Genomic DNA, 23020 nt, shown 5'->3' on the forward strand with positions numbered 1-23020 from the left:
ATGCACGGTGCGCAAGAACAAACAAGCACTCTGTTTTCATCCTCCTCTGCTGCCTCCCCCGCTCCCTCTGCACGCGTGAAATCAGACCGCTGCGCAGGCATATAACACCTCCTCGAGCCCAGCGACAGGAAACGGCCATTATAACAGCTGCTGCTGACAACGCAGTTCGAGGTGCATGTGCTAATTCTGGAGTCCGTGGAACACTGGGGCTATATGCAACGCGGTAATTCTGGTTGCTTAATCACCGCGGTTCGTACACTCTGAAAAAATTTGCACCCTTAAGGTTGCTCGTGTGTCTCATGCCCTTACCTTTACGGCAATAAAAAAATATTGTACAGTACAGCGAGCTCTCAAATGTGCGATGAGAAAAGCCGTATTTCAAAACTGGATGTTAATGCTCACCACCTGCTGCATATAACACGAGAATTCGACAGTGATAGGTTTATTCGATTGCACTTTGCGTGTCGTCTGTCGCAGCTCTTACGTGCCACAAAAAGTCGGTAAATAAGAAAACTTCGTTGTCGTCGTCGTTGTTGTTGTTGTTGTTGTTGCCAACGATTATGTCTTATACACTATATACGTGAGGGGATTAGCCATGAGACAACCAATCCCCTTTTATACACCCATAAAAATGTTCAAGTGCTCAGTGGGCATAGTAACGCTTCTACGGTGCTTTTGATGTGCGTGCACAAACCGTTTTGCGATGCTTGAGAATGTGTTCTGACTGTTGGTGCTGAAATTGCCTCTATCTTGTACGTCGTTCTTTCGTGTTTCATATGGATTCATAACCTCGATCCTCCCATTAACCTCGCCGGTATTGGCTTCGTAAATAAAGCTTGTCTAGGATGCAAGGTCAAAATGAAAAGCATTTCCTTAATGTCGGAAGTTCGCCCAACGGCACAAAGGCTCTAATGACCCGGAGCAGACCTGATCATCCTCGGGCAGCTGGGATAACAATATATAAACCCTCATTCAGCTCTGGACAGTTACTGCGACTTGCTGTAACAAAACATACCCTGTAATATCTTTCCGTGGCTTCCTCTCACGTCAACCGAAAACGGAGGAGAGCTTCCCCATTTCGTACGCATCAGCGCAGTCGCCACAGTCCCAAACATCGGCCCCTACAACTTGTCTTTTGCTAACATAAACGGCCACCAGAAAGAAAGAAAACAATCGATGTCTGAACTGTATCTGTCGTGGCAAACCACGAATTCCGCAACCGGCAACTGAGCTTACGCGCTCCCTCGCGTCTTTGCTTTGTGAGAACACGTGGGTGGTTGTTAGCACACGTGGTTGCATCAGCTGTGATGGCCGCATTTTGGCGTTCTGTTTTGAAGCAGGATCAGGACTGGACACAGTCGACGATCTCAAAGATGGAAGCGGCCAAAGGAGTTTTGCAGCTGCTTGGGGAGCAGCAAATTTGGCACATTGGAGCAGGTTTGGAGCAGGAATTGTTCGTTTTGGAGCATGCTAGGTACGGCTCAACGTGAGTTTAATACGGACAAATCAAGAAAAGATGTTCTTCATTTGACTGTTGCAGAACACTATTAGGTTGAGGCGAATCAGTTCTGCGGAAGCCCGCAAGTTGGAGGAAAGTGCGCTAAAGGAAAAAGAAAAAGAAGGATGTCATACACCTGACGACGGAAACCCATATGCGTTCCTCGGACACCACTATTAAGTTACGTACCTGACGTGCCAACTAAACGTGGCCAAGAAAAAAAAATAGTCAAGCGATTTACGCAAGCAGTACCGCTCATTGTATATTGATAGGCTTTTGTTAATGCTTTCCTTTCTTTTTTTGCTGTGGACAAACAAATAATATTTACCTTTAATTAGATAACATTAATTACCTGACTTATTGGATAAGGATATTGGATAACGCAAATCCTAGGTTGCTTTCAGTCCGGTTATGGCTCATGTTTTAACATCCTCCACAACTTTTTCATGGACATCTCGTCAATTAGGTAAGTATATAAAGTTAGCTAATTAGTCACAGTCGTGCGCGATGAACAAGAAATAGTGACTGTGACAACTATGAACAACACCCATCAACATACAGTCAGCGCTGCTCGCGTAATGCCCTCAGTTACTTCTTTAATTCTTGGTGACATTCAGTTGGCACAGCAGAGTACCACAGAATATATGCTAAACTATATACTTTGCTGGTAATTGCATGTTTGCCAGTACTCCACATAACTTCGTGAGAAGAAAGACAAAGAAACTCTGACATTTACGAAAAGAATAAAGGAAACAGAAGAGTTCAGTGGCTTTCCGATCAGCATCGCGGACCATTATTTTGCACAAGCTCGATTATTAGGGCTGCCCCGTAAAGTCAATGTAAAGCGGCGACCGAAATTTTGAATGCCAAAGAATGGTTTCTTAAAACTTTCGGACTCGATATGTGCAAGTCGTGTCGTGAACACCATTGTCGCGAACATCATTTCTGTCGTTCTCGCGTAATGTCCGACCATTTAGGACCGCCATTCGGCCGCTACGGTATATAGTCTAATACCGAAACTTTACATCCTCGGTTTGCGACTGCATAAGTTAGATCTTGTATGGTGTGATTGTGCAAAATATAGGGTTCCCGGAGTGCACGTTTGAGTGCCGATTACGTACGGCTGTCATTGGATATTTCTGGTCAACAGAGAGAGGGGGGGGATGTAAGGAAGGCAGGGATGTTACCAGTCAAGAGTCCGGTTGGCTACCCTACGCTGGGGAAAGGGAGAAGACGAAGAGAAAGAAGGGAGAGAGAAGAATGTGGCATAAAGACGTGCACGGACAGTACTAGAGTCAAAGCAGCCCGTACAAACCAGACGTTCTCAGAAAGCACAAAAGTGCCCTCACTGCCTTCCGAGCCGGTGATCGGTGGGGGACGGTTTTCTAGCAGTGTGTATTCACTCAGAGCACGATCATCTAGTTTCCTGAATGTGTTGGACGTAGATTGTCTTTGTGCTTCAAATTGAGGACAGTGGCAAAATAAGTGGTCAGCGTTCTCCTCGCATCCGCAAACATTCTGGTCAAGAAGTTTCACGAAAGCAAGCAGCGCGTTTGTCAGCCCACTATACAATCCCGATAACCAGACGTGGTGCAGGTGCGAATATATTTTAACGTTACACGTATGGTACTCGCCATTAAATGATGCATATTTACCAATCGGGCGTACAAGCGAGCGCTAAAATATATAACGACCGACCGTACTACTTATTTATTCAACTGAGAGCGCGGCTTTCTTACCCTACTGCCCCATAACTAGAACGTCAGTTCAAATCAGTTTGAGCTGGTTCGCACATTACATGTAAGGCTTATATAAAACATTCGGAATGCATTGTATAGTAGAAACGATTTTTATTGTTCTTACAGCCAATTGTTACACCCCCCCCCCCACCCCCCAATACGCCACCAAACACACACACACACACACTCCAAAGACACCGATGCTGAAACGGATTGCTTTAGCTTGGTTTCTATAAAGCTAAATGCTAGCCAACCCATGGCTGTGTGGTTGTCACCGAACCCGAGCATCCTGCAAAATTTAGCTACTTCATTCGAAGTTAGTGTTCTGGCACAAGATGGCGCAACTGACGCAGCACTTCGATTCCTGCGATCGTATCGTTAATTACTCGTCACGTTCGGGCGTTTTCGGCTTCGTACCGTGGTTATCGGGGTACAAGGCTACTCACCAAAACATAAAAGCCGAAAATCAAGCAATTTCTGTATCGGTACACTCCTTTATTAAGAACAGCTTTCAGTTTGTTAAACAACGTCCTCGCTGGTGCCGCGGTTAATGCGAGTCCAGCGGTTCGCTGTTAGTATAGGCTGTGCCGATCGAGAAACAACCGTCTAGCAGCCAAATGTTTCGCAAGGGACATTGCTAGCTGTGGCCAATTTTCAAGCATTGTTCAGCGTCGTGTAAACACATGCTACGTTAAGCGTTACCACGAAAAAAGCACGATAACCTGCTCAGAAGTGAAAAGTTTAGGAAGCCTTCAAGCTTGTCGACCTGAAGCGAAATTTAATGCCTCGCTCGGCGGCACAAATGGCCACGAGAGCCAGCCAGGGTGCCGCCGGTGGCGCCCTCTACGACATCCCCGAGCAGCCATTCGCCGGTTACGCTTGGGCGATCAAAGTACGCCTTGCATCAGTCACGCAGCCGCGCACAAATGCCGCCAATCTCAGAGGACCTACAATAATATATTATTGATGAACCTGCCCGGGGCGTCAACGTTATCGCAAGACGTCCTTTTCTTCATGGCCCGGTCGATATATATCCTGCACTTAATGCTGCAGCAGTCCCTCTATAGGCTTAAATGCGAAAGGATGGAAACTTATGCACGGGGAGGTAAAGGCGCAGCCAGCAATTACTGTGGCAAACAGCGTGGTCTTCACTTATCTTTCTTCATGTAGAATATAATTTCGGAAAGAAATTGTGGATCTCATGAAATACGGGAATTGGGGGACGCGAAGCTCAGGCGAGCGCGGCTTCCCTGACAATCTCAGTACTCAGGTTACGTTGGGCTCTCGGTGCAGTAGAATTGCAAATAACAGCCGTATGTGTTCTTCCTGGAGCTCCCACTGTCATCACATCATCATCACATCATCATCATCATTTTGTTGTTCCACGAAACCGCCATGTTTGTTCACCGATTGCTCTTGCCGCGTGCTCTCCTCACGGGTCTCCACGAAATGGAGTCGAAACCCCTCGTATACCGGTCCGACGAAGAGGTCACGCAAGGTTTCGTCGCCGGGAAGAGCAGATCGAATCAACTCAACCCACTACCGTCATCCGGCCACCGCCAGCTGCAAGAGAGGCCAAGCTCACAATTATTAGGGCGCACCGAGAAGTTTTGTCAGAGCAAAGGCGTCATATGTGGAACGATGTCGACGCAACACACAGTGAGGCCACAGAATGCTTCAACCGCACATGTTGAAAGTAAGAAGAAGTACGCTTCGGGAGAGACTTCATTTTCTGGACAAAAAGGTCGAACTTTACCTCCTCCTTCCGATGACATTCAAGACAAAGAGTATACCCTCTACGTTTGCAAATTGCAATATGTGCCATAAGGTAGCTAGTTGAAACTTAATTAGTGAATTTTTGTTAACAATCGATTATGAATTTTTTTTTGTGCAAGTAATTGCCGCCTCTACGAGTAGACTAGCTCATGGACTAGAATCGTGCTACCTGCCACAGGCAAATTAAAAAGAGAAAATTTGAAAGTGATCGCTGAAACACCCCGTATTATGGTTCACTTACGCAACATAAGTAATTAAGTTCTGGCGTTCAACGTGCCAAAACCATTACCTGATTATGAGGCTAGCCGTAGTGGGGGACTCCACATTAATTTCGACCACTTGGGGTTCTTCGACGTGTGCCCGTTTTCATTGGCACTCATTTCCCTCCGCAATTATGCGAGATTAGATAGTTTTAGCGAGTCCGGTGCTCCGCTAAATGCAGGCGGACTGGGCGTTTTGCTGGATGAGTGGAGGCGCAAGCGCCAGTGGCCAGCACGGTGCAGCCACTTGGTGGCGCATAATGCCAGACACGCTAAATCTCTATATCAACTAAGCCAACAGTTAGTTCTTGCGTAGATAAAGGGCGTGAAATCCGTTGATGCATATAGGTCTGGCTACTGCGCGCGACCAACGGAGTAACGGGGCCACCAACCCTTTTCACGCCAGCCCGTCTATGCTCTACAGAGGTGCACGTCGTGCGTGAATCTATACATGCGGTCACAAACAAAACGGCTCGACATTCGATCCGATACGATGTATATAGTTCCGGAACGGCCGCTCGATCGAACGTAACCTTAGTTTCATTAAGCGGCCGTGTTTCTGGTGACCAGCGTATTCTGGCAGCGCCTCCTAGGTAGCACAAGGCCGGAACACTTCGATACGCGTGACGTCAGGCTACCTTGCCCGACTGCCATAGAATCCAATGAAGTACGCTCCCGAGCAACCAGCGGTGATTTTGACGTCATCACTTTCTTCGCGACGAGCTTGTCAACGTAAATTTCGGTCAGACTAGCGTGACGTCATAAAGCGCAGTGCACAGGCCTGCTATCTATAGGAGGCGCTGGTTGTGGCGCTGACGAACAGTGCATATACGTTCCAGGGGCGCTATTCTGGACATTCCGCCATTTTCTTCGATGCGTGACGTAGGCGCGACGCAAACAAAATGGCGCTGGTGGCCCCGTTTTGCTTACGTAACGTGAAGCCAACTTGGCGTTTCGCCTAAGAAACTGAAATGAAGGCACTGAATGTAGCGTTATCGGTAAAGCAAAACAGTTTTCCTCCGCAGTAAAAATAAAGCAGCTATCTCAAAGCGTATAATTATTCCGTCGAAAACGCTTCTCGCTTCCGTCGTCTGCTGCGTACAAGCCGTCGTCTGCTTCAATAGCTAGGGTGCGTGTCCCCGGAAAATGGAATGAGTCATCGCATGTTGGCGCCAACGCTCTTGTTTTCTTGCTTGAGACAACATACGCGACCTACCAGTGGTGATGCGCGCACGTTCTGGGCCACTTTATCGCTATCTCGTGAAACGCAAGTGACTCAGCCCGACTCGGCTGGCTTAGAAACGGCCGAACATCACCGATAGCGTTGTGCGCGCCAGAGATATCCACTAGCGCGACGCAAGTGCCGGCGCTGCCATCTCTTGTTCATTTCGCTGGTTACTCGCACCGCGGGAGGAAACTTCAAGGCGCCGCCTTGCGTACATTTCTTTCTATAAATTAGAAAGAGGCCATTGTCATAACTTTTGATTGTGCGAAAAGGCATTAATCTTGATTATAATACAAATGCAGCAGTGAAAAATGGATAACATTGCCGAAAGTTTGCTATGTTCAACCAATATTATTTTGTATACACGCGTTCTTGATGGCCCCAAACACAAATGCCAACACTACCCGAGAGCCATGCAAATACTATGAGCACGCGTTATGAACAAAAGATTTTCGTGGCGCCAAACGACGGGGAAAATGTGGCGATACGCATTCCTCTCGGCTGCTATTGCATATGGATGCTCATTAGCATAATTCGCGCGGCTCGTCGCAGCAAGAATTATGGCGGAAAATCTCAGCAATGGCAGCCCAGCGCAACGTCACGCATCGTCAAAATGACGTTTACGAAACAGCCCTTCCTGTGACGCTCCTCACGAGATATTCCTTCAGCCAATCAGCAAGCTGGCATGGCGCATATCTTGGATCGCCACCATATATTCGCGCAATTGCAGATGCATTGCACTGGCTTCTGCACGCTACCGCTCACATTCTTTTTGAAGCGCTAACATCACAATATATCTGCCAAGGACCAAAAAAAAATGTATTAATCCATAAAATTTGCAGCTCCACGTCACGTTTCGTCATCTTGATGAAAACGCAAAATGACATTTCGCAGAACTTCCGTTTCCCGGCACAAATTTCAAAGCACGTGAGATCTCCACGGCCAATCAGAGTGTAAACATGGCGGATAATGGCGGCCGTGCAGCCGCCATGCGTGTCGAGAATAGCACCCCAGGTGTTTCGTTGGCCGCGCGACATCCTCCAAACAGTGTGAGGGCAGTGGGACGGCGGCGGTATACGTCCTCTTCGGCGCAAAGCCGGGCTCCAATCTCGGCCATCGATCAGAGCTCCGGGAACGGAAGGGGTCCGGTCCATTCAGCAACCGCGCCGTCGGCGCTACACGGGCACGCGACGGCCACGCGCTCGAGCTTTGACCACGTGTGACCAGGCCGCCGCCGCCGCCGCTCTTTCGTGAGTCCACGCCTGAGAAGAAAGGGCAAAGAAATGGAAGAAACGACAGCGCTGCAGGGTTGAGAGCCTGTAAGCCTTATATACAGATCAGCGCAAGCGCACGTGAAAGGGGAAAAAAAAAAAACGAATCGCTCGACGGTCCATGAGCTTGTGCCTTTGTTTCTGCCGCGTGAGTCATCTTGGCTGGTTTTTGTCGCGCATATACACACGGCGCATTGTGTCGCCAGAGCCGTATAGCGCGCTTTAAAAGTTATATAGCGGCGACAGCAAATCAGGGCCTCCGAACTCTCAGTTCATGTCTCGTGCAGCAGTCGCATTCGGTGACTCGTGCTTCTCTGACCATAGCGTTTGCTACAATATACTATTGAGGAAATTCCTGCGCGATCGTTGAGCCACCACGGGAATGATGGGAAGTACATGGATTTGTCTGATCTTCGTGCTGGTGGATTCAGACGTTCTTGTGTCTTTGCTTCTTTGTGTCTCTCTGGCACAAGGAAACAACGGGAAGAGGTAAACCCTGTGAAATTTGTAACTTGATACTTCCTGTTCCTTGGTCTCCTTCTCTGCTTGCGTGTGTGCGGTACTCCTGTTAATGTGTTTTTCCTTTCTTTACAGTTTTGCTGTTTCGTTCACAGCATTACTAAAATAAAGCGATAAAAGTGTTTTTATTTTTAAGAATACGCAGCTGGTTAATTATCTGTGAGGCACGCTGTCTTAATTAAATTAAATTAAATTAAATTAAATTGAGGGGTTTTACGTGTCAAAACCACTTTCTGATTATGGGGCATGCCGTATAGTGAAGGACTTCGGAAATTTGACCACCTGCGGTTCTTTAACGTGCACCTAAATCTAAGTACACGGGTGTTTTCGCATTTCGCCCCCATCTTAATGCGGCTGTCGTGGCCGGGATGCTGTCTTAATTGTGCAGAAGCCAGGTTCTATTTTTGAGCTTGCCTCGGAATTAATATATTTCACGCCTTAATGTGCTGTTTACATTATACCTAGGCTGAGTTCCCTTATACGCAGCTTGCAAAGCCACTCAGAATTGCCCATCGAACGCGGGGATTACTACAGAACTATACAACATATATAGACACATGAACCGTAAAGAGGAAATTTTACTGCGAGTAGTTGGGTCGTTGTAGAGAGAGAGAGAGAGAGAGAGAGAGAGTACAGAGAGAGTACAGAGAAAGACAGGGAGGTTAACCAGAGGTAGTTCCGGTTGGCTACCCTGCACGGGGTGAAGGGTTCACGGTGATAAAAAGAGAAAGAGAGAGGAGCACGAACAAAGCGCGTACACTACAGAGCGATAGGGGGCGGCATTCTTAAAGTCTATCGTGAAGCCCCGTAGACCGCAGGAACCTTAATAACGCGAGTAAGGCCTTCAACGCGGATGTTCTTTCAGAACACTGACCTAAAGCTTTCAGTTATGATAGTGGACAATTGTCCAACTGGTCCAGTACTCTGCACATCACTGTCTCTGGGCACTATATCGCAGGCAGACACAAATATGTGTGAGCGTCTCTTCGCTGTTGCATGTGTCGCACGTGGGGCTATTGACCATTCCAATAAAGAAAGCATATGAGTTCGTAAAGGCAACGCCTAGCCACAGACGGTAAAGCATGGTCTGTTCATGTCGTGGTAACCCAGGCGGGAGGTGCATCCGTAAGTCCGGAGACAACGAACATAAACGACACACGGTGAAAACGTTCGAGTCCCACAGGGGCAAAGTACAATCACGGGACATCAATGGCAGCCCAGCCGCAGCGCCTGTTCGCGACAGCGGAATGAAGACTCGTTGACCATTTTCATGCGCAAATCGGGCGGCTTCGTCGGCGTGGTCGTTCCCACTGATGTTACAATGTCCTGGAAGCCATTGAAAGATTATGTTGTGTCCCTTGTCATGGCTGTGATTATATGTGTGTCGAATTTCTGAGGCGAGTTGTTCATTGGGTCCGTGGCGCATTAGGCTTTGTGTGCAGTGAAGGGCTACCTTCGAGTCACTAAAGACAGTCCATTGTTGCGGTGGTTCCTGCTTAATGAAATCAAGTGTAGCGCGGAGTGCCGCGAGTTCTGCACCCGTCGATGTGGTCACACATGAAGTTTTCAATTTGATTTCTTTAGATTTTGCGGGGATGAAGACTGCAGCAGCAGAGCTGTTGAGTTTCGCCGAACCATCTGTGTAGACATGTTGCCGGAATCTGTGCCCGTTGTGAATGTGTTCCAAAGTTGCTTGTTTCAAAGATTGCAAAGGCTCCCAGGCTTTGTTTCTGATGCCTGGAATTGTCAACTGCACTTGCGGCCGGTCGTTGTATAAGTTGGAATGCTACTGGTTTAGAGAGAAGCTTGTGTATGCAACTGCCATGTGGAGCGCGCACTGATCTATACCTCACCCGGAGTTCTAGAAGCATTAAATAATTCATTAATACACCGAGCTTGTCTTTCAGAAAACGAATGTGCCGCCATAGCTCAGAACAATATATTTTGCCCATTCTGCTGGAGCGACCTCTTGAAGGCAAAAATGAAGCCGTGCACAATCTGTACTTCTTCGGGGCACGTATATACCATAGCATGCAGCATGCCAGGAAAGCCCACGCGACTAGCAGTTCGGGACATATATGTTAATGAGCATTTGTTCAGGCAAAGTTGGATATTTAGATAGAGGTTAGCACACATAAAAGAGCCCGCGGTATACAGACAACAGAGCTGACAACTGCGTTAGTTGGTAACGATTCGTTAACAATGTAATGAATTATTCCCGATTCTGACCAATTTCAGAAACAGTTAGGAACCGCGCGCGCAGCAATATATCTATCCATTCCACTTATCAAGGCCTCATCAGAATCCGGTTTATCGAGTCTCCCTCTTCGTCGTCGCATTGCCACGGCTGTCTTTGTTCCGCAAATTATTTTTACAGTTCTCTCTGTCATCCACCTTACGTCTTACCCCTGATATGCACATCTTGTCGCACTGGCCATGAACTTCAACCTTCACGCCCACGTGCTCGTACAATTACATTCGCCTGGTGGTTTCATTTCGCGAGCAGCATCATAATCGAATATCCTTTCCTAGCGAGTAGCTGCAACCACCTGTCCATGCATCAAGCTTCCTGAAGATCCTGACTGATAAGCTATCGGTGTGCTGGTACAGAGAACGAAGACGTATAGAGCTTTGATTCTGACAGGAACCACCTGTATACACACGAACCATTTGTGTAGCAAATCGTCCGAGTATACGCACGCTATAATAGCAAATACTTTGATAATTATGCGTGCAGGCCACAACTCGTGCACTCAGGTGCGTGCAGAAGTGCCATCTGCGCACAGGAAACCATAACAAGAGCTATTTTCTTCTTTGTTTTTAAATGCAACATCCCCTTTCTGCCGCGCAGGGTAGCCAACCGGGCGTCCTTCTAATAAACCTTCCCGCATTTCTTTGTTTCTCTCTCTCCCTCTTCACGCACACGTCGCTTGAGAGTAGTTTGCTTATATATGAAACGAGAGACATTTCAAGTTTCAATGCTCTAGGCCTATATGCCTAACTTTTAAAACTAAATATCGTCGTCATTTCCAATAGCAGTAAGACAATTGTTATGCAGCATTGACTCCCTCCGACCTGACCACAGGCTTACACCCTTTCGCAGCAGCTGCATATAGCCACGAAGCGACGCATATTCAGCTTTTGCGCACACCGAAACTCGATTCCCGTTGCACAGCCTGCGAAGTAGGCTTAGCGCGCGCTCCGCAGCGCCCCCTACGTAGCGTTCCACCCTTTCCCGATCCGGCGCGGTGACGCGCAAACACCGCGCGCGCCCGGAACAGTGAACCCATTGTGGTTGCGCAGCTATTAGCGCTTCGCACGGCTCCGTGGGCTCCCGCCAGCGAGCGCGGTGGCTGCCGATGAGGCCATAACTCTTCCGAGAAGCGCCCCGCGCTTGCCCGGCCACGTCTCTCTTCACGCCGCCTTCCCGAAAGATTGCGTGCAGCTCGGCGGACCGTCCCACGCGACAGGTACGCAAACGGCGCGGAAAGCCGACGATGAGGCTTCGTATGGAATGTAGCACGCACCGTTGATGTAACCAACGATTCAGTGTGTCGTAAATCGCAGCACAACTGGTTATTATCAATACAGAAATAGTAAATCGGTGCTTGTATAGCGCGCATGTATCGAAGAACCCACCGCGTCCGCCCCCACTCTCTCTCTCTCTCTCTCTCTCTGTCTCTCTCTCTCTGTGGCACATGGTTACAAATAACCGACAAATAATGCGCGGCCATAACGTACGCCCCACGATGCAATGCAAACCAGGAATAATGTTGCTGTGCAGCCGCGTGGGATACACCGTTTGAGTGCACAGACCATCTGGGATTTTCGAATTTTCCCGGTCTCCCCGCCAGGACTCCTAGTTTATGTCCCTTGACGGCTGAAGTTCCGCATATGCGGACCCCAACTGTAAGCAGTTCCATCAATTTCACTCCTTCTGCAGACATCGTTAGAAAACATTTGATAAGATTTGTTCGCATGGTGCTCAGCGCGGCGGGTACGTAATTTTACGATGCTCTCGCTACTGTTGTAACTCATAAGCAGGAATAGATTTGAAACCCACTATAAGCAAGCGATAAATACAAGCGACTCGGTATATGCGGAAAAGCTCTTCCGCAGGGGCAGCAGGGCTATACAGTCCGTGTATAGGTATATTCGTACGCGACTGGAAAGGCGCGTATACACTCGAACAAGGAATGGGCACACCATCGCAACTTACGGCACGCTTCTCCTGCCCGTCCCCGACCTTGTGAGGTATATACCCTTTCGTCTCCCCCGAATCCTACGACGACAGCTGCAGCCTTTAGACCTGCTGCACAGAACAGCGTTAACGCTTTGTCGTTTAGGCGGGCCCTGTACCCGCCGGTTCCGTTGGCGCATTCGGTTCACCAACCAGTGGCGGCGCCAGTGGTCGCTTATTGGGTCACCGCGGCTGTAACCTTTCAGCGAGCGGCTGATTCAGACGCATCGGCGCCAACGAAGAAAAAAGAAGGGCGTCCCCGGGGGGAAAACTCGCGAGTCCGTCCTCTCGCGTCCGCGCCGCAGAATCGGCAAAGCCTGATGGATGACGCCACGGCTGTCAATGGAAGGCAGCTTGCGCGCATCGGCCGCGCATGAACACGGCCATGCGGGGCGTTCATGCTCGCTTGGGCGACGTGTATAGGCTGTCGTCTACGCTTGCCGCAATCTAGTGCGTGAAGCAACCGTGTGCGTGTCCGCACGTGGGCAGTGGTGTGCCATGGCGCTCATGCTGAGTGAATACATATACGGGCAGATAAGGAAAAAACCTTATAGAAGGGAGCATGACGCTATGCAGATAAGATACCAGGCGTTTCAGCAAACACTTTCAAAATTTATTGAAGGTTGCTTGTGGCAGATAGCCCAATTCTAGTCCAAGAGCTGGTCTACTAGAAGCGGCGGACAATACTTGCACAAAAAATTGAAATGCGTAATCGACTAATTATCGAAATTTCACTCATTCAGTTTTTAACTAATTACTTTATGGCCCATATTGCAATTCACAAGTTCTAGCCGTGGAGTTTGCAAGGCGTATCCACTTGGAACGAATTCTCAGGATGACACCAGTTTCGAGATTTCCGAACAGGAGACCTTCACACCGAGCCGTGCAATATACATGCGCAGCAGATCACTCATGGAGCAGTCACCAGTGTTGCTTGATAGCATACCAAAGATGCTATAGCGTGTGATTCAATCTTTTCTCTTTAGTTGAACTTATTAGGTGCCCACGTCATTAGTCTGTCGATTGGCACGCCCAGAAACTTATGTCTTGACACATACCGAATGAGAGAGTGCTCACCTTTAATGCGTGGCGCTGGAATCACGCAGGTTTAGTGAAAACAATGACGCCACCCTTCTCTGGTGACATCGTTGGACCTCGTGCGAAATGAACTTTTTTTTTTTCAGTATAATTGATAACCTTCTGCAATCTTGCACGTAGGGCACGTCGGTTGCGACCACAACTCCACATACAGCTGTCATCTGCGTATAAACAGATTACAACTTATGTGGGAATGCATTTCGCCAGTCCAATGTTAAATAAAGTCGGAATTAGAACACCGCCCTGAGGAACTCCTCGATGCAATCTTTGCGGAGCTGTGCCACCCTTCTTTGTGGACATGTATAGACTGAGCGATCACTGATGCAGCCTGAGATCCAGCGGTACATACAATCAAATCCAACAGACCTCACAGCATGTAAGATACCCTCCTGAATGACGTTGTCGAGCGCTCCCTTGGGGTCAAGGAATACAGCGATAGTAATCTTGCGTATAGTTTCGTTAGGTTTCACACACGTAGCTTAGCTAACGTTGTCTATGGTGCTGCGGCCTTTTCTGAACCCTGAGTTATATAGAGCGATAGGGAGTTTATGACTATCGGATACCCGCCAGGCTTGAGGACAGGGATAACGCGAGCTCGTTTCCAGCAGGGTTCAAGGCGGCCACTCTCGATGGCTACCCAAGTGTGCGAATAGCATTCTTTAGAGGTGAATATGAATTTAATTTACCCTACAAATGGGTTGTTCATTGTTCTATGTACGCTTTAAACACTTTGTACACTTTATTAGCACTCTATCTTCTCATATGTATGTAATCAGTGACGATATGTCCTAAATGTCGTGATGAGTACAATGAAGAGCGGCACCATACCCATTAGCACATATCGAGCTACCCCAAGTTGGCGTCAAAGGGGTTCGTCGAAGGGCAGCCCATACCCAGGGGCGCATACCCTGCAACCCAAGTTGGTCTTGGTTGGATAGCTAGATAGCTAGATAGCCGCAAAGAAAACCGGCCGGACAGTGAATGCCATTCGCACGAAAACAAACAAACAAAAAAAGCGCCAGCCTCCTCTGACGCCGACTTTCCTTTCCTTCAGTGGCCTGCCTGTGCATTAATTCTTAGGCATTATATTGTTTCCGCACTTTAGAGGGCATTGCTTGGTTCGTGGTAGCTCTTCGCGGCGCCCTCGTTCCGATTTGCCCTCGCCGCCCAATCTTCGCTCTACTCTCCCCCATACTCACCGCGCGCTCGGCAGCTTGAGGTTACCGCCTGATTATCACGTGATGAGCACGTATTTTTTTAATGAGAATTTCCATTACACGTTTAATGACTAGAACTTGGTTTAATTCTTTTTCTCGAACTAGTTGGTTGTGGATCGTGGTGAACGTTTGACAGAGTGGCAGTGGTTCCCCGCGACACTCTGCAGGGAAGGCAGGTGGGGTTCCCCCAAGGCCATCGGGAACCACTGGTCTGTAGACTATCGTTCACTATCAGAACAAAGATGTTCTACGCCAATGCTCCCACAGGAACTCTGCGCAGAAACCTATATTTGCGTTGCTGAAGTTCCGGAGGTCTACGGGCCTACACATCACATATGTATGATCAATATCATACATCAATGTATCATACACCAATGACACCTGCTATCGCAGAGTATAGCAAACGCGGTTTACATCGTGCTCCTCTCTCGTGCCTCTCTCCCTTACACGCTCTCTCTCTTTTCATCCCCGTAACCACTTTCCATGTATTGCGTAGGGTATAGCCAACTGAAACTACCATTGGTTAACCTCTACCTCTCTATACATTCTCTCTCTCTCTCTCTGTGTAGTAGCCTGCGGAGATGGCCACTGTATATACGTCTCCTTTCCGAATTGAAATTTTAGTTGCAAGTCAGTGATATATATATACTTCGTGATCTTACACTGTCTTTCGTCTCTTCGTGAATGCCGAGCAAACCGCCCCGTTATATGCGCTTTCCTGCCCACGTCCTCCACCAATTTGCCCGCTTCAACCGGTGAACTGGCACGCGCGTAAATCGTTCAGGTGGTCGCTTCTTAGAAAAGTCAGCTAGAGATGCTGCGATTAATTATACACACAGACGATGTGTGCACGACTGAGACCGGGCTCCTCGCAGTGGTGCACATGAGAGCCATTTATACTGCCCTTCCGCCTTCCTGCTTTTGGATAACCTAAGGGATACTGACGCTTTCTTCTGTTTCTTTCTTTCTTACTATCATTCTTTTTTTTTTTTCTTTTTTGTCTTGCGTTCTGGCACCCAAAGCGGTAATATAACGCGCGAGCTTATTTCCGCTCCGCTAAATTCTAACGAAGAAATCCGTCCAGCAATAGGATTCGCGTTCTTTCATGCATGTGCATGTGTTTCTGCGTTTGTGCGTGCGAGTGTGTACACGTGCGTGCGGGTGTGTATGTGCGAGCGAACGCCATTCTCACATGCAGTCGCGACCGGATCACGACACGCAGGAGCTCTGTCCATTCTTCTTCAAAATAACGAAGCCCCGCCGTCCCACTCCAGCATCGCCATTGAGTCGAGCGACGGTGACATAATCCTCACCACCCCACCTCGCGCGCATATGCAGTATGTCGGCCTGCGGCCGATACACACGGCATATAAATAGGGAGCGCCGCGTTTTTCCCGTTCGCTGCGCACTTTGTCGTCTGCTATAGCAGACGACACGCGATATGTGCTTTGCGACGCGTTCGTCCATTGCGCCGGCCATGGCTTAAATTTCTTTTTTCGTGCACTTTTTATAGCTTATTATATCGTCCTTGCTTTCCGCCACTCTGTTAAATCGTCGGGAGGGCGGGATGATGTCAGTGTCAAGGTTGCCAGACACTCTCTCTAGCAGCAACCGTGTAAGTACGCTGGGAGAACTCAGGGGCTCACGGCGATGAAAAGGCGTCACACGCCCGGGTCTTACCGCGCACATACGCAAGAAAAAGCAAAGAGAGAGAGAGATAGAGAGAGAGTTCGGAATATAAACTGCCGTGTTGCCGGGGTGCGATGACCGTTTTTGCATAATTTCGCCAGCGACGCCGGAGAAAAGGATCGCTGTCAAAGTTCAAAAGAGCAGTGCACAACGAGAGGCGAAAAATGCTTTCTTCCCTCGGTTTTGATTTGGACATAATGTAACATGCGTGTCCGCGGAGTCTGTCGCTCTGTATATACGATCAGAGCCCACAAAAATGGGTCTATGCTGGAGTGATGCTTGCAGTGTCGGCTCGGACACGTGTTCGTGGGGACGAACCAACAGGCGAATCGTGGTAATCGAATATGCGCGAAAAAACAAGAAGACAAAAAAAAAAGAAACGTCTTTTTGACCCCGAACTTTCTCTGTCGTTGGCGGATAAAAGCGAAAACGGACACGTTCCATTTGGAAGCATATGTATATATTCGTGCTCGAGGCGACGGGTCGTTGACAGCTGTCAAAATACCGTCGCCGCGAGCGCGCTTTGATCCTGTCACGCAGAAGTAAAAAAAGAAAAAAGAAGTGCCCGCTCGCGCTTTCACCACTTATGCATGCACGCCGCGCGCGGCTTCCCTTTTCCGCTTCGATTTCGCCGTTGTCCGCACTGCCAGGTTTGGACGAGCGCCATATATATACTTGTCAAACCAAGAAGCAAACATAATAACAATCGTCGTGGCCGCACGTCTTGTATATAGTCGTCACAATAAGAGCTGCAGCATTTCTTCCCCGCCATACAACGATGAACTATACATACGTCTTTCCCTATAAATGTCGAACATCATTAAGTTTGATACCGCGAACTTGCGACTGGAGCCATGAGCGCATTCCCTCGATAATGCGGTTCAGTGTGTTAGTCACAGACCCGAAAGTCGGCAAAACAGCGTACCATCTAGACGTGACGTCACGTGACTGTCCCGATGTCCATATAGACGCAGACACACGTCGCAGGCCCGAAAGTCGGCAAAACAGCGTAGCATCTAGACGTGACGTCACGTGACTGTCCCGATATCAATAGACGCAGACACACGGGAAGTCGTCCACCCGCTCCATACCTTCTTTTCGGAATATCTTTCATTCTCCCCGTGATGGATGACCATGGAAAGGAATGAGGGCTCACTTGGCGCACCGTTCAGCGAACTCTTACGTTTCATTTGACTTGAACGTGACTGTTCCAGTGTTCAGTACTTTGTTGACTTAAAACCTCGCATTTATGTTTCTAATATGTAACGCAGCTTTTCTGGAGGGCGAAGTTTCTGCCAAAATGACCAAAGCGTTAGCAATTTTCACTGGCCGTATGCATAATTATTTCGGAGACAGAGGGTGGCGGACAACAGTGCGTGCGGGCAGACGCATATAGGACCGCCTAAGCGAGTGCAACCGTGCAACTATCTATATACTCGTGTGCGACGTGTTTTCGATGAGGTGTGGCCCAAAGTGCGCTTTGGGAAGCGACGCAGCTCATGCGTGCAACGCACATCCAATCCAATTGACCAGATAATTGCAACCGCCGTTTATTTATGCGTATACATCAACCGTCTCTATTCAGCTGTGATTACGATCAACGCTCTCCCGATGCGATACTACATATACACTGATGCGCTGTACTATACCGGGTATAGCATTCACAAATTCGCATTCCTTCCTAGTTGACTCCACCACATGCGACCACTGCAAATTTGAGTAGGTCGCCGAGAACTTCCTGTGAAATTGCACGCACGCGTTACAACATCCAACGTCAGTCTCTTCGGAGCGCGCTCAGCCGACTGGACGGTCGACCCTTTACGGAGGCAAAGGCTCCGAGTGTATATAGCGCTGTTTTTCAACACATGAAGTTGCGCACGCTGTGACGACTTTCCTAAAGTCAAATGGCCTGACCAGACACCTATATCTATAGACAGCGTATGTCTATTACTGTTCACATGGACTACATCTCTTCTTTTGTCCCTGTCTTTTATCGTTCAACCCCTCAGCCCCTTTCCACCGTCGAGGGTAGCAAACCGCACGTCCGTCTGGCTACGCTCTCCGCATTTTCTTATTTGCTACATCTCTCTCAGTCCAGTTGTAACACGTCTGCGCGCACGCAAGTTCTATGCAGCTGCGCAGTATACACAGAGAGCTCGCCGAATGCTCCCACAGCAACTGGCGATGCTGACTCGCGCGTGCCAGCTTGTTCGGAAGACACAATGATCACCCTGACGTGGCATCTATATGCTTGCATCGTGGGGAATAACTACGCCTGTGTTGCGAGGATAATTTGCAGCCGTCAAACATAGGCATGCGGTCGAGAGCTAAGTATACATATACATCCACTACATCTGCAAATCGGTGTTTAAATTTCATTGATATAGATGAACTCCGGAGCAACCCTGTGAAAGGAACGAAGGCTCCTGCAAGCTCAGTTCGGGTCGTTCCGGCTATGCGAGGTGAGAACAGACAGCACAGGTGGCAAGCGCGTCCTGCGGCTGCATGGTATACGTAAGGATCGGCGGGGAACTTACAAGATCCGTGTTCGGTCCATGCGCGTGCTATGTGGCGGCGAGAGTTGAGTGCTATACATAATTCGCGCATAGCGAGGATGGCGACAACAATGTTGCCCGGCGATTGGCAACGGCGCTTTACCATCCTCAAAAGGCAAAGTTGAGACGTCAGAGGGCAGCAGACCTTGCTCGAATCGGGAAACATACCCGCGAAGCAGAAAATAAACAAAAGGACGGAACTCGACGCCCTTAGCTATATCTGTACATGGCGCTTGCAGAGCGAGAATAAGCCTGGCACTTGGCCAACGCAATAAAGCAATCTTGTATTTACGTGGGATTCCAAACCAGCGACATTGTATGTTTGTACCCGAGCGCCGGCAGCATTGCGCCCTTATCAAAGCGATCGAGGGTGAAGCCGCGCGTTGATTCTCGGGAAACTCGTGACAGTTGTGGCAGCGCGCGGTAGAGAGAGAGAGAAAAAAAAAGACAAGCGGCCAAGCTTTTTTAAGCTCGGCCCCTTTGTTTTCTCTCGCGCGGTTGTTCTTTTTACTTTCCCTCTCGGAGCGACGCACGCGGCTTCAATCCGCGCGTTTTTGTCGGCGAGCCAGCGCCGCCGGCTCGCACCCTTCCGCTCACTCTCTCTCTCTCCCCCCAATTATTTTGAGTGCCTCCTTCGATGCTGCGGGCGGCGCGCGGGCTTTTTTAGTCCTTAAGTCCCTGGACATGAAAGGCAGGGTGCCGACGCGAGTTCCGAGCGCGCCCGGTGGAAATCAAGGCGCGGGCAAAAATATAAAAGAAGGACATCGTCTGCACGGCCGCCGCTGCAGACGACAAAAATAAGGGCCGCCGCCGCGCTGAGAATGGGCGGCGGCACAAAAAAACACTTGGCGTGCCCGCGGCTTGAAAATAAACGCCACCCGGCGCTGCAGCCGCGGCTCCTCCGCGAAGGAACTCCGTGGCAGTGCGCTTCCACGGCTTGCATCCAGCACTTCATGAACGCCTCTCTGGCAAGACCGTGTTGAAGGCCGAGATTAACCCTAATATTGTCCAACGCATACAGGGTGTCCCAACTATCATGCACCAAGATTTAAAGATATGCACATGGCACGTATATTACATCGACGCCGAACACCACACGTGGAACGCCGTCCTCCCGTACGTAAGCATTGCTTACAACACGGCAGTGCAAGAAACAACGCAGATCTGCGTACTATATAACCAGCTTCAACTTGTTGAAGTTGGTTTACCGAAGGAATGCGGCGACGACGCTTCGCGACGGACAGAACCAAGGTAATGTTGTATATGCCTCGCTTGGAAATGCTCAGACTATTCTTTTGCATTCCGCCTAATTGCATAATAGTCTTAATTAATTAACTTCTCAACTATTATAATTACATTAAATGTGTCAATGAGAATATTGTAGAGCAACATGAAAAACTCCCGATACAGCTTTCTGCCGCTCGATACGTGCTATACATCGAAATTGCCGCGCGACTGGCCGCTCTAGGCACTTAGTAGTAGTAGTAGTAGTAGTAGTAGTAGTAGTAGTAGTAGTAGTAGTAGTAGTAGTAGTAGTAGTAGTAGTAGTAGTAATAGTAGTTATTGTTGTCGTTGTTGTTGCTCTTCTTGTTGTTGTTTCTGATCCCTTCGTACCGCTGCTGCTGCTTTCTGCTCCTCCAGTGGTGAGAGGAAATAACATCAGCTAAGCCAGTGGCAAGAAGTTGAAGGGCTGAATAGGCAAAACTAGAAAAAAAAAAAGCAGTCCTGTCTCCGCTTCTCCATCACGTGCGAGCGCCACATACATAAACGAAGACGACTCGGACACGAACCATCCTCGACCAATGCTCATCTCCTAAGAAGCTTGCTCGGGCACACCTGCGAATGCTTACTCAAAAAATCGCAAGACTTTCTGATCACGACATCGCTCCAGCTGCTGCGCATCGGAGCTACTGCATTTTTTTAAAAATGTGTATCATCTAGCAGAATATAAGGAGAGCACCATCGTTCAGCCGTACGGACACATTCTTCCGGCGGCTTAACTGCGCCCCGCAAGTTCGACTCGAACGAGCAAGGTGGCTCCCAACGGCACTGCCGAAAATTGAACGTTTAACAGCGCGAACAGACGAAGGACAAAATGAATGCGGCCACATAAAACGGGCCCGTTTGTGTCGTCTGCTCTTCTTGCCTGTCGTCTGTTCCCGCTGTTAAACGTTTACCACGACCCAGTACTATAACTAGACGACCAACAAGCCTTAACAAACTGCCGAAAAGTGTTGCCGTGCGGCCGGCGAGTGCCGCGGCGGTTCTTTTCGCACCGCTTGACGCGCCCTCCTCCTTCCAAAAGTTTATTCTTTCACCGGACAGCAGCGCGGGCGACTTTATTTTCGCTGTCTCCCCGATCTCCGATGTTCCCGTTGTTCTCGCGTCCTCCGACGGAAGAACAAATCAGAGAGAAAGGCCTTCTCGCTCCTCTCTCTCTCACGCCTGCTTTCTCGCACGCACCTCGGTATCCCGTTGTTTCGTATAGCGTTTGCTCCGAAATGAACAGCACGAGAATGAGTCGGGAAAGAGGGGAGGGTATAGACAAAGAGAAAAAAAGAAAGTTGCAGAGGAGGGGGCCGGCCACAAAACAACTCGCGCTGTCGCAGCCGCGGTCTGGTTTCCGCACTGGGAGGACGTACCCCTGTCTATTTGGGTGCCGCACGCCACGCTTGCGGAGGAAAAGGCTTCGCCGCGCTCCGAGCCCGAGCCTTGGCCGACGATTTGGGCGCCGTCTCTCCGTATACACCGTTCGCCACGATTAAAACGCCGACTCCCGGGCAGCACCTGTACGCGCGCACCAAGGTAAGTAATGTATATAGACGTGGGTGTCGATCAGCTGATGTCGCACCGAGCAGTCAAACGCTCGCTGTTAATATATATATATATACGTAATACATAAGGATGGCGAAGGCAGTATACTTGTTTAGCCGTTTGGTATTGTAAAACATGGTCATCAAATACCGGTGCATTCAAACCTTGTTTCTGTGTATACTTGGAGCTATCGTACTTGTTCATGTGCTGCGGTTGCTGAAGCAGTCCTTTAACCCCCTCAGAGGCCGCAACGTACCATTTTTGATGCGCTGAATTAGATGCTTCGAATATCTGGTTTAAGCCCCGGCAACATGAAGATGCTTCGAAATTCTGGTTTAAGCCCGGCAAAGTTAACATGACGCCAATCACATAGTAGCGTTGGACCAGCGAACCAAATAGTGAAGAGCTTCAGAACCAATTTCTTTATCTATTGTTCAGTGTTCCCTGTTGCAGCAGCAAGCTAAAAGCGCTGAAAAGTTGTTTCAGCACAGTTATGTACGGACGCAGTTACCCTCTGCGACGTTTACAACGTCTGTCGACATTCCTGTCGTATTAATAGCGGCTTTATGTGCCTTCATAGTCAATTTTTAATATTTATTTTATTTTTCTAATTCGTTTTCTGGCTGTCGTTTCCTGCTTCAAGCGCCGTGAAATTCGCAAACATGGAGTAGTTGAGGCGCGGATTAGCTCAACCTCTCAGCAACATGCAATTTATAGCTCAATGAAATAATGGTATCGAGACGTGTGAAATAGACCATTCGTGTGAACCGGCACGCAACTAAGGATTACGGATTGTAAAAGATAATCCAGAAGACCAGCATTAGTACCGAGTTACACTTGTCATTACGAGGTCACAGGATCGAATCCCGGTCGCGGCAGCCGCATTTCGACGGGGACGAAATGCAAGAACGTCCGCGTCTCCCACTGGTCAAAATTAATCCGGAGTCCCCCACATGAAGCGTGCCTCATAATCAGGTCGTAGTTTTGGCACATAAAACCCCACAATTCAACCCTCGTCATTGTATGTACAAACGACGCCTCCAGACAGTCGTCTATATACAAACCTTGTAGTTTTTTTTTTATGTGTTCAAAGAACATTTCCGAGTATAATGTGTTTTA

The 23020-nt window shown here is 48.8% G+C and overlaps 1 protein-coding gene across 2 annotated transcripts in view; it reads left to right on the forward strand.

The window, feature by feature from the left end:
• The first annotated feature begins 19986 nt into the window (after positions 1-19986).
• The window catches only part of LOC142588195 (protein hunchback-like), a 46980-nt gene continuing 43946 nt past the window's right edge, over positions 19987-23020 (forward strand). Inside the window, exon 1 of one of the 2 annotated variants that reach the window (XM_075699718.1) lies at positions 19987-20338. The gene's annotated coding sequence lies outside the window, so the exon portion shown is untranslated. Of the gene's footprint in view, positions 20339-21578; positions 21893-23020 lie in introns of those variants that run through there. The other variant, XM_075699719.1, reaches the window with a different exon arrangement.

Source organism: Dermacentor variabilis, chromosome 7 (assembly GCF_050947875.1).
Source record: "Dermacentor variabilis isolate Ectoservices chromosome 7, ASM5094787v1, whole genome shotgun sequence".
In the NCBI taxonomy this organism is placed as follows: domain Eukaryota; kingdom Metazoa; phylum Arthropoda; class Arachnida; order Ixodida; family Ixodidae; genus Dermacentor; species Dermacentor variabilis.